We start from the raw sequence: 9,759 nt of genomic DNA, 5'->3' as shown, positions 1-9,759 counted from the left end.
CCTTTATATAGGCTCTCCTAAATTACAAAATGAAATTAAAAGCAAATTACAATTAAATGAAAATTCCTATTCTAGATGCTTCTTGTGGTCTTGATTGGTTGACAATTGTGGGCTTGCTTGCTTGAGCTTTGAAGCAGTTCTCTTCTTCATTTGGGCTTGGTTTTACTTGCAGAGAGAAAGTGTGAAGTGGGCAGAGACTTTAGCTCAGGACGTTAGGGGTGTTAACGTTTAGTGAAAGTATGAGTTCGAGAACGTTAGTGACACTCAACATTGTCACTAACGTTCCAATGTACCCCTTTTTCCTCACGTTAGAGCCCACGTTAACTAGGTTAACATGGCTTCTAACGTGGCCTTGCCAACCTTCGAGAACGTTAGTGACACTTAACATTGTCACTAACGTTCCAATGTGCCCCTTTGTCTCACGTTAGAGTCCACGTTAACTAGGTTATCGTGGCTTCTAACGTGGCCATTCTTAGCCATCCCCAATGTTAGTGACAATGTTGAGTGTCACTAACGTTGGCTCATCATTCGCTCATCAACGTTAACGTGGAAGTTAACGTGGCTCCTTGGGGGTTTTATGGTTGCTTCCAACATTAGTGACAATGTTGGGTGTTACTAACGTTGTCGACTGATGAGCGGATAATTTGTACGCTTTTTGGCATTGTTTTTAATATGTTTTTGGTAGTTTTAGTTGAGTTTTTATTATACTTTTATTAGTTTTTAGTTAAAATTCACTTTTCTGGACTTTACTATGAGTTTGTGTGTTTTTCTGTGATTTCAGGTATTTTCTGGCTGAAATTGAGGGATCTGAGCAAAAATCTGATCCAGAGACTGAAAAGGACTGCAGATGCTGTTGGATTCTGACCTCCCTGCACTCGAAGTGGATTTTCTGGAGCTACAGAAGCCCAATTGGCGCGCTCTCAACGGCGTTGGAAAGTAGACATCCTGGGCTTTCCAGCAATATATGATAGTCCATACTTTGCCCAAGATTTGATGGCCCAAACTGGCGTTCAAAGTCACCCTCAGAATTCCCAGCGTTAAACGCCCAAACTGGCACAGGAATGGGAGTTAAACGCCCAAACTGGCACCAAAACGGGAGTTAAACGCCAAGAAGAGTCTCTACACGAAAAATGCTTTATTGCTCAGCCCAAGCACACACCAAGTAGGCCCGGAAGTGGATTTTTATGTCATTTACTCATCTCTGTACACCCTAGGCTACTAGTTTTCTATATATAGGACCTTTTACTATTGTATTTTCATCTTGGTTCTTCTGGTTCCCTCTCTGGGGCCGAAACCAATGATCACTATTGTTCTTATGTATTTTCAACGGTGGAGTTTCTACACACCATAGATTAAGGTGTGGAGCTCTGCTGTACCTCGAGTATTAATGCAATTACTATTGTTCTTCTATTCAATTCCGCTTGTTCTTTATCCAAGATATCACTTGTTCTTCAACTTGATGAATGTGATGATCCGTGACACTCATCATCATTCTCACCTATGAACAAGGTGACTGACAACCATTCTTGTTCTACAAGCAACCAAGGCTTAGTGAATATCTCTTGGATTCTTTAATCGGAATCTTCGTGGTAGAGGCAGGACTTGATGGCGGCATTCAAGAGAATCCGGAAGGTCTAACCTTGTCTGTGGTATTCTGAGTAGGATTCAATGATTGAATGACTGTGACGTGCTTCAAACTCTAACCTGCTGGGCGTTAGTGACAGACGCAAAAGAGGGATTCTATTCCAACAGGGGCGGGAACCAAACCGGTGATTGGCCGTACTGTGACAGAGTGCGTGAGCATTAGCTTTCACTGCGAGGATGGGAGGTAGCTGCTGACAACAGTGAAACCCTACACGAGCTTGCCATGGAAAGGAGTAAGAAGGATTGGATGAAGACAGTAGGAAAGCAGAGAGACGGAAGGGAAGGCATCTTCATACGCTTATCTGAAGCTCCTACCAATGAATTACATAAGTATCTCTATCTTTATCTTTATGCTTTATTCGTTTATCACTATACCCATTTGAGTCTGCCTGACTGAGATTTACAAGGTGACCATAGCTTGCTTCATACCAACAATCTCCGTGGGATCGACCCTTGCTCACGCAAGGTATTACTTGGACGACCCAGTGCACTTGCTGGTTAGTTGTGCGAAGTTGTAGTGATCACAATTTCGTGCACCAAGTTTTTGGCGCCGTTGCCGGGGATTGTTCGAGTATGGACAACTGACGGTTCATCTTGTTGCTTAGATTAGGTATTTTTTTTTTTTCAGAGTTCTTAAGAATGAATTCTAGTGTTTCAAGGTGATGTTCTTATCATCACCAAAGTTGATTGATCATCATCAATTTAGCTCTTGAATGCAATGTCCTGCTGAAGCTTAGCTAGCTATGTCTAATTCCTTTAGACTAAAGCTTTAGACTAACATTGCATGATTCCTGGAATTCTCATTAAGAATTTTGATACCTTTATTTTCTTCTTCCATATAATTTTCGAAAAAAAGCACAAAAAAATTTACAAAATCATAAAATCCAAAAATATTTCTTGTTTGAATCTAGAGTCTCATCTTAAGTCTAGTGTCAATTGCATGTTTCTGTTCTTATTGCATTCATGCATGTGTCCTCATTGATCTTCAAGATGTTATTGATGATCTCTTACTCTAATCTTTAAATTCTCTTGACTTGAGTGTTTTGTGTGTCTCATATGCATTCTCATTAGTGCCAGTAGCATACAAACTGCTAAGTTTTGTGTTTTGCATGCATTATTATTTGATTTTAGTTGCATTTTGATTAGTCCTTATTATTAAAAATCCAAAAATATTTTTAATTTGTGTCTTTTCAAGTCAATAATACAGAGAATTGAAGATTCAGAACATACAGCAGAGGAATTATACAGAAAAAGCTGGGCATTCAAAACGCCCAGTGAAGAAGGACAGACTGGCGTTTAAACACCAGCCAGGGTGCCTGGTTGGGCGTTTAACGCCCAAAAGGGTAGTAGTTTGGGCGTTAAACGCCAGAATGTGCACCATTCTGGGCGTTTAACGCCAGGATGGCAAAGGGGGAAGATTTTGTTTTCAAAATCATTTTTTTTTCAAGTTTTCAAAGTTTTTCAAAATCAAATCTTTTTCAAATCATATCTTTTCAATCAAATGTTTTCAAAATCAATTTCTTTCCTTTTTCAAAGATACTTACTAACAATTAATGATTTGATTGAATATTTTTTGCCTTTTCTGTTGAGGAAGGTTTTATGTTTGAATCATATCTTTTCTTGTTAGGCAAGTCATTAATTTTTAAAATCATATCTTTTAAAAAATTGTTTTCAAATCAAATCCTTTTAAAATTTTCAAATCAAATCTTTTAAAATTGTTTTCAAATCATATCTTCTCAATCACATGTTTTTGAAACCAATCATATCTTCTTAACCACATCTTTTTCAAAATAGTTTTCAATCAAATCTTTTTGACTTCTAATTTCAAAAATCTTTTTCAAAAATCACTTGATCTCTTTCCCACTCTTGGTTTTCAAAAATTAACTAGTATTTTTCAAAATGTTTTTAAAATCTTTTACTTAATTTTCGAAAATTACTTCCCTTCTTCTCACATCCTTCTATTATGGACTAACACTATTCCTTAATGAAAAATTCGAACTCCTTCTTCTTTGATAAGTTCGAATTTTCTACTTCTGTCTTCTATTTTTCTTTTCCTCTGACACCTCAAGGAATCTCTATACTGTGACATAGAGGATTCCACATTTTCTTGTTCTCTTCTCTTTCATATGAGCAGGAACAAAGACAAAAGCATTCTTGTTGAAGCTGACCCTGAACCTGAAAGGACTTTGAAGCGAAAGCTAAGAGAAGCTAAGGCACAACTCTCTGTTGAGTACCTGACCGAATTCTTCAAAGAAGAAGAACACATGGCAGCCGAAAACAACAACAATGCCAACAATGCAAGGAAGGTGCTGGGTGACTTTACTGCACCTACTCCCGACTTCTATGGGAGAAGCATCTCTATCCTTGCCATTAGAGCAAACAACTTTGAGCTTAAGCCTCAATTAGTTTCTTTAATGCAACAGAATTGCAAGTTCCATGGACTTCCAATGGAAGATCCTCACCAGTTTTTAGCTGAGTTCTTGCAAATCTGTGACACAGTCAAGACTAATGGGGTTGACCCTGAGGTCTACAGACTGATGCTATTCCCTTCTGCTGTAAGAGACAGAGCTAGGATATGGTTGGACTCACAACCTAAAGAAAGCCTGGACTCTTGGGAAAAGCTAGTCAATGCCTTCTTGGCAAAGTTCTTTCCACCTCAAAAATTGAGTAAGCTTAGAGTGGAAGTTCAAACCTTCAGACAGAAGGATGGAGAATCCCTCTATGAAGCTTGGGAAAGATACAAACAATTAATCAGAAAATGTCCATCTGACATGCTTTCTGAATGGAGCATCATAGGTATTTTCTATGATGGTCTCTCTGAACTGTCCAAGATGTCTTTGGATAGCTCTGCTGGAGGATCTCTTCATCTGAAGAAGACGCCTACAGAAGCTCAAGAGCTCATTGAAATGGTTGCAAATAACCAATTCATGTACACTTCTGAAAGGAATCCTATGAACAATGGGACAAGTCAAAAGAAAGGAGTTCTTGAGATTGATGCTCTGAATGCCATTCTGGCTCAGAACAAGATATTAACCCAACAAGTCAATTTGATTTCTCAAAGTCTGTCTGGAATGCAAAATGCACCAAGCAGTACTAAGGATGCTTCATCTGAGGAAGAAGCTTATGATCCTGAGAACCCTTCAATGGAAGAGGTGAATTACCTAGGAGAACCCTATGGAAACACCTATAATTCTTCATGGAGAAACCACCCAAATTTCTCATGGAAGAATCAAGAGAGACCTCAACAAGGTTTCAATAATAATAATGGTGGAAGAAACAGGTTTAGCAATAGCAAGCCTTTTCCATCATCTTCTCAGCAACAGACAGAGAGTTCTAAGCAGAATACCTCTGACTTAGCAACAATGGTCTCTGATCTAATCAAAACCACTCAAAGTTTCATAATCGAAACAAGGTCCTCCATTAAGAATTTGGAGGCACAAGTGGGACAGCTGAGCAAGAAAGTTACTGAACTCCCTCCTAGTACTCTCCCAAGTAATACAGAAGAAAATCCAAAAGGAGAGTGCAAAGCCATAACCATGGCCGAATATGGAGAGGAAAGAGAGTAGGTGGACGCCACTGAGGAAGACCTCAATGGGCGTACACCAACCTCCTCTGAGTTCCCCAATGAGGAACCATGGAAATCTGAGGTTCAAAATGAGACCATAGAGATTCCATTGGAATTACTTCTGCCCTTCATGAGCTCTGATGAGTATTCTTCCTCTGAAGAGGATGAGTATGTCACTGAAGAGCAAGTTGCTAAATACCTTGGAGCAATCATGAAGCTAAATGACAAGTTATTTGGAAATGAGACTTGGGAGGATGAACCTCCTTTGCTCACCAAAGAACTGGATAACTTGTCTAGGCAGAAATTACCTCAAAAGAGACAAGATCCTGGAAAGTGCATGGATGAATCCATCATCCTTGGCAGACCCTTCCTAGCCACAGCAAAGGCTGTGATTAATGTTGATGGAGGTGAACTGATCATTCAAGTGAATGAAAAATCCTTGGTGTTTAAGGCTCAAGGATATCCCTCTGTCACCATGGAGAGGAAGCTTGAAGAGCTTCCCTCAAATCAGAGACAAATAGAGCCCCCACAGTCAAACTCTAAGTTTGGTGTTGGGAGGCCACAACCAAACTCTAAGTTTGGTGTTGAACCCCCACATTCAAACTCTAAGTTTGGTGTTGGGAGGTTCCAACATTGCTCTGATCATTTATGAGGCTCCATGAGAGTCCTCTGTCAAGCTACTGACATTAAAGAAGCGCTTGTTGGGAGGCAACCCAATGTTTTATAGTTAACTATTTTCCTTTGTTATTTTATCTTTTTTTGTAGGTTGATGATCATAAGAAGTCACAAAATTAATGAAAAAAGCAAAAACAGAATGAAAAACAGGAAGAAAAATAGCACACCCTGGAGGAAGAACTCACTGGCGTTTAAACGCCAGTGAGGCTAGCAGTTGGGCGTTTAACGCCCAGTCTGGCACCATTCTGGGCGTTTAACGCCAGAAAGGGGCACCAGACTGGCGTTAAACGCCAGAGAAGGGCAAGAACCTGGCGTTAAACGCTAGGAATGGGCACCAGCCCGGCGTTTAACGCCAGAATTGGCTCAAAACGTGATTTTTGATGCCATTTGGTGCAGGGATGACTTTTCCTTGACACCTAAGGATTTGTGGACCCCACAGGATCCCCACAAACCTCACCACCCTCTATTCTTCTTCACCCATCCACCAATCACCTCAATACCTCTTCACCACTCACATCCATCTACTCCATTTCTTCTTCTTCTACTCTCTTCTTTCCTCTTTTGCTCGAGGACGAGCAAACCTTTTAAGTTTGGTGTGGTAAAAGCATTGCTTTTTGTTTTTCCATAACCATTTATGGCATCCAAAGCCGGTTCAACTGAGAAGGCATGACCTCAAGCCCATCACTAAGAAGAAGATGGAGCAAACAAGAGACCCCTCTCATCAAGAAATCCCTGAGATACCTCAAGGGATGCACTTTCCTCCACAAGACTATTGGGAGCAATCAACACCTCCCTAGGAGAATTGAGTTCCAACATGGGACAACTAAGGGTGGAGCACCAAGAACACTCCATTCTCCTCCATGAAATTAGAGAAGATCAAAGGATCATGAGAGAGGAGCAACAAAGACAAGGAAGAGACATTAAGGAGCTCAAGCACTCCATAGGATCTTCAAGAGAAAGAAAGAGCCGCCATCACTAAGGTGGACCCGTTCTTTAATCTCCTTGTTCTTTATTCTTCTGTTTTTCGAAAATTATGCTTTATGTTTATCCATGTTTGTGTCTTATGATCATTAGTGTCTTAGTGTCTATGCCTTGAAGCTATGAATATGAATCCATCACCTTTCTTAAATGAAAACTGTTTTTATCACAAAAGAACAAGAAGTACAGGATTTCAAATTCATCTTTAAAACTAGCTTAATTAGTTTGATGTGGTGACAATACTTGTTGTTTTCCGAATGTATGCTTAAACAGTGCATATGTCTTTTGAATTTGTGGTTCATGAATGTTAAAATTGTTGGCTCTTGAAAGAATGATGAAAAAGGAGACATGTTACTGAGGATCTGAAAAATCATAAAAATGATTCTTGAAGCAAGAAAAAGCAGTGAATACAAAAAAAAAAGAGAAAAAAGAAGGAGAAAAACGAAAAAAAAAAGGGAGAAAGAGAAAAAGAAAGAAAGAAAGAAATAAAGTTGTGATCCAAGGCAATAAGAGTGTGCTTAAGAACCCTGGACACCTCTAATTGGGGACTTTAGCAAAGCTGAGTCACAATCTGAAAAGGTTCACCCAATTATGTGTCTGTGGCATGTATGTATCCAGTGGTAATACTGGAAGACAGAGTGCTTTGGGCCACGGCCAAGACTCAATAAGTAGCTGTGTTCAAGAATCATCATACTTAACTAGGAGAATCAATAACACTATCTGGATTCAGAGTTCCTAAAGAAGCCAATCATTCTGAATTTCAAAGGATAAAGTGAGATGTCAAAACTGTTCGGAGGCAAAAAGCTACTAGTCCCGCTCATCTAATTTGGAGCTTAGTTTCATTGATAATTTGGAGTCTATAGTATATTCTCTTCTTTTTATCTTATTTGATTTTCAGTTGCTTGAGAACAAGCAACAATTTAAGTTTGGTGTTGTGATGAGCGGATAATTTGTACGCTTTTTGGCATTGTTTTTAATATGTTTTTGGTAGTTTTAGTTGAGTTTTTATTATATTTTTATTAGTTTTAGTTAAAATTCACTTTTCTGGACTTTACTATGAGTTTGTGTGTTTTTCTGTGATTTCAGGTATTTTCTGGCTGAAATTGAGGGATCTGAGCAAAAATCTGATCCAGAGACTGAAAAGGACTGCAGATGCTGTTGGATTCTGACCTCCCTGCACTCGAAGTGGATTTTCTGGAGCTACAGAAGCCCAATTGGCGCGATCTCAACGGCGTTGGAAAGTAGACATCCTGGGCTTTCCAGCAATATATGATAGTCCATACTTTGCCCAAGATTTGATGGCCCAAACCAGTGTTCAAAGTCACCCTCAGAATTCCCAGCGTTAAACGCCCAAACTGGCACAAGAATGGGAGTTAAACGCCCAAACTGGCACCAAAACGGGAGTTAAACGCCAAGAAGAGTCTCTACACGAAAAATGCTTCATTGCTCAGCCCAAGCACACACCAAGTGGGCCCGGAAGTGGATTTTTATGTCATTTACTCATCTCTGTACACCCTAGGCTACTAGTTTTCTATATATAGGACCTTTTACTATTGTATTTTCATCTTGGTTCTTCTGGTTCCCTCTCTGGGGCCAAAACCAATGATCACTATTGTTCTTATGTATTTTCAACGGTGGAGTTCCTACACACCATAGATTAAGGTGTGGAGCTCTGCTGTACCTCGAGTATTAATGCAATTACTACTGTTCTTCTATTCAATTCCGCTTGTTCTTTATCCAAGATATCACTTGTTCTTCAACTTGATGAATGTGATGATCCGTGACACTCATCATCATTCTCACCTATGAACAAGGTGACTGACAACCATTCTTGTTCTATAAGCAACCAAGGCTTAGTGAATATCTCTTGGATTCTTTAATCGGAATCTTCGTGGTAGAGGCAGGACTTGATGGCGGCATTCAAGAGAATCCGGAAGGTCTAACCTTGTCTGTGGTATTCTGAGTAGGATTCAATGATTGAATGACTGTGACGTGCTTCAAACTCTAACCTGCTGGGCGTTAGTGACAGACGCAAAAGAGGGATTCTATTCCAACAGGGGCGGGAACCAAACCGGTGATTGGCCGTACTGTGACAGAGTGCGTGAGCATTAGCTTTCACTGCGAGGATGGGAGGTAGCTGCTGACAACAGTGAAACCCTACACGAGCTTGCCATGGAAAGGAGTAAGAAGGATTGGATGAAGACAGTAGGAAAGCAGAGAGACGGAAGGGAAGGCATCTTCATACGCTTATCTGAAGCTCCTACCAATGAATTACATAAGTATCTCTATCTTTATCTTTATGCTTTATTCGTTTATCACTATACCCATTTGAGTCTGCCTGACTGAGATTTACAAGGTGACCATAGCTTGCTTCATACCAACAATCTCCGTGGGATCGACCCTTGCTCACGCAAGGTATTACTTGGACGACCCAGTGCACTTGCTGGTTAGTTGTGCGAAGTTGTAGTGATCACAATTTCGTGCACCAAGTTTTTGGCGCCGTTGCCGGGGATTGTTCGAGTATGGACAACTGACGGTTCATCTTGTTGCTTAGATTAGGTATTTTTTTTTTTTTCAGAGTTCTTAAGAATGAATTCTAGTGTTTCAAGGTGATGTTCTTATCATCACCAAAGTTGATTGATCATCATCAATTTAGCTCTTGAATGCAATGTCCTGCTGAAGCTTAGCTAGCTATGTCTAATTCCTTTAGACTAAAGCTTTAGACTAACATTGCATGATTCCTGGAATTCTCATTAAGAATTTTGATACCTTTATTTTCTTCTTCCATATAATTTTCGAAAAAAAGCACAAAAAAATTTACAAAATCATAAAATCCAAAAATATTTCTTGTTTGAATCTAGAGTCTCATCTTAAGTCTAGTGTCAATTGCATGTTTC

General features: G+C 39.7%; 1 non-coding gene across 1 annotated transcript; it reads right to left on the bottom strand.

Moving 5' to 3' along the window:
- Positions 1–4,313: 4,313 nt before the first annotated feature.
- On the bottom strand, positions 4,314–4,417 carry LOC130983377 (small nucleolar RNA R71). The gene has a single exon (XR_009087372.1). It is a non-coding gene; the product is annotated as a small nucleolar RNA R71 (small nucleolar RNA).
- Between the last annotated feature and the right edge of the window lie 5,342 nt (positions 4,418–9,759).

This window comes from Arachis stenosperma, chromosome 5, assembly GCF_014773155.1.
Source record: "Arachis stenosperma cultivar V10309 chromosome 5, arast.V10309.gnm1.PFL2, whole genome shotgun sequence".
Classification (NCBI taxonomy): Eukaryota; Viridiplantae; Streptophyta; class Magnoliopsida; order Fabales; family Fabaceae; genus Arachis; species Arachis stenosperma.
The sequence above is the reverse complement of the archived record's forward strand: the minus strand, read 5'-3'. Positions and strand labels throughout refer to the sequence as shown.